The sequence below is a fragment of the Trachymyrmex septentrionalis genome, unplaced genomic scaffold (genome assembly GCF_001594115.1).
Source record: "Trachymyrmex septentrionalis isolate Tsep2-gDNA-1 unplaced genomic scaffold, Tsep1.0 scaffold27, whole genome shotgun sequence".
Taxonomy (NCBI): domain Eukaryota; kingdom Metazoa; phylum Arthropoda; class Insecta; order Hymenoptera; family Formicidae; genus Trachymyrmex; species Trachymyrmex septentrionalis.
In genome coordinates this window covers 62358-65148 of record NW_017305430.1, presented here as the reverse complement: position 1 = coordinate 65148, position 2791 = coordinate 62358, and positions in this window count along the sequence as shown.

The following is a 2791-nucleotide window of genomic DNA, read 5'->3' as shown; positions in this document are numbered from 1 at the left end:
TTGCCGCACATTCACTATATTATTGTCGGACAAAGCCACCGTTCTGACAAATCGTTTGAAAATTTATAATCTTTTGCGTTCTGAGTAAGCAAGCCTCATCTATGCTTTGTGTATACGTATCGCATGAAACATTCTAATAGATTTTCAAATTAATTCCTTTGCTGATTGTGATATGCCGATTATAATCTAATTACCGCATTACCGCAATCGTCTGCGTAAATCGATCAGCTTGTGTTAAGTTATATGTTCCGGTTTCAGATTAAGCTATTTATCGTCGCATATTATTCTAGTGTACTCCGGTAGCTAATTATCGTAGACTTCCTTTCCTATGGAATCTTAGAAAATTTCTCTTCCTACAAAAATTTGTTTTGATAGGTACAATTAATTAATAAAAATAAAATAATAAACATTTTATAAATTTGCTAAATCTTTCCAAACTTTTCAGAATTGCAAATTGCATCTTCGTTTAATGTGTATATCCGCAATCTTATTTTTCGTTTTATTTAGTATGCTACTTTCTCAAATTTAAATATATTTACACATCATTTCATTAGCGAACTTGTAAACGTATCAATGATTGCATTATAAAATTATAAAATTTTGAGTATTAAATATAAAATCTTGTTACAATATTAAGAGTATTAGATAAAATTGTCTATACTCTCTTAATAAAAAATACAATAAACAGTAAATTTAATTTTATTAGAAAATATATATCCATTTCGGTTTTTTGTTAATTAAAAAAATGGCTTGTTTATTATATAAGAACAAGTTGTAACACTTAATTTCTATTTTGTGTTACAAAATTCGATGAAAGCGTCGACTGTGAATTAATCAACACTTATGTTTCAGGCTATCCTTCTCTTGGCTTTCGTCGCCATCTCTATGGCGGTGGAGACTTCCGAAGCTGGAAAAGCAAAAGAATCACAGGATGCCGCTAGGGATAAGAGAGGCTTTTCATCGTATTATTCACCATACGCGTACGCCGCCCCGTACGCATACAACTCTTACAATTTGCCATATACATACTCTCCATACTCGTACTCTGCCTACCCCTACTCTGCCTATCCCTATTACAATCACCATCACTACAATTATCCCTATTACAACCATTTTCCTCACTACTACTAACTCAAAACGTTGGAATCTATGGTGATTCGGGATTAAGATAGGCACAAGACGAGTCTTATGGAAATCTCATTATTACTTTATGAAAATCTTATGGAAGTTGCTCTTAAATTACAATCTAATCAATTTCGAAACTTTTGGTGACTGCGAGTGTGTTTGCATTTAAGTCTTTGACTGTCAATTTCGTTCTCCTACGATATTGTAATAATAAAATTGCATTACCTGAAAGAAACGAATTTTCTCTGGCGTATTAATTTTACCCTTCTTGTTTTCTCAAAACTTTAATTTTTTTAATTTTCGCTTCCGAAAATGATATTTGATAATCGCACATAAGTTATTACACTGCAAGTTATTGCATTATAATTTGCGAAAGCAATACTGGAAATGAAAAAGCGGAAAAGAAAAGAAATAATTTGTAATAATTTATTGCAATTAATAATTTTCGGTCGATTATTACATATCTATTATTTAAAATAACGCTGCGTGCTTAAGTTTGAGTTTATTAGACAGTTCTCGTTTGTGTTTATTTTACTTATGAGATACATTACTAGATAAACGGCCTGCAGTAATTGCGGTGGATAATTAACAGAAAAGCATTACGATCGAATTTTAATAGTCCCCATTTTCATAGTCAAATTCAACGAGTTTATCGTGCATGCATTTGCGTCTTCGCGTTTCATACGAATGCTTAATGTATGATCGAAAACGCGAACTTTTAAATGCGATGCAGGAAGATGTCGAGCGGAAGAAATTGGCGTCATTATTGGTCCAGTTTCCACTGAAGCAATAACGTAGAATCAAATTTAAGTCGATGGAAATGTATGTGACTGCGCTTATTTCATTCCCAATTCGATCCACAAAGTATCTACAACTAATGGAAACAACACTCTGATCTACACCAAAGTGGAATTGAATTGAGGATTTGGTGAAAATTAAATGATTGAGAGACCAAATCTGCGACGAACGAGTTGAATCTCATAAACGCGAGCGTAGGAAAAATGTTTAGAGACTTCGTTAAAGTCGGTAAAAAATCAAGTTTACCGTCTCTTTCAATTATCGTGATGTATATCAAGATTATCTTTCAACTGGTCAACAAAGAATATTATTTGAGCGTTATGCATCGTTTGCAAGCAACTTTTAAAAAACAACCGGATTTGTGACAAGAAATTTCATGGAATTTGCACCACGATAATGCTCCCGATCATACTTTTTGCCTCATTCGTAATTTTATAGCTAAAATTTTAACAAATATCGTTCCACTCTGTTTGTCTGACACCGCGTGACTTTTTTATTCCTACGATTGAAATTATCGCTTCGTTACTATATCGAATATAATAGATAATATTATGTAGGACTCTCAATTTTTAAAATAGAAACATAACTAACATAAATCAAGGCTAATGAGAGTCAGTGAATCGATAGATGCGATAAAAGAGAATACGCTATACAATTCAAAGGTTACCTAAAATCAACTATCAAAAATATAGGTAATTATCTTTTCTAAAATGATTTATTAGAAAGTATAAATTTAGATAAGCAATATTTCTTGACAAAATTTCTGAATAAACAACAAACTTTTAGTGCAAGAGATGATCCAATCTAAAACAAAAAAACTAAAAATCATCTAAAAACCAAAATATCAAATTGTTTTTTCATACAACGC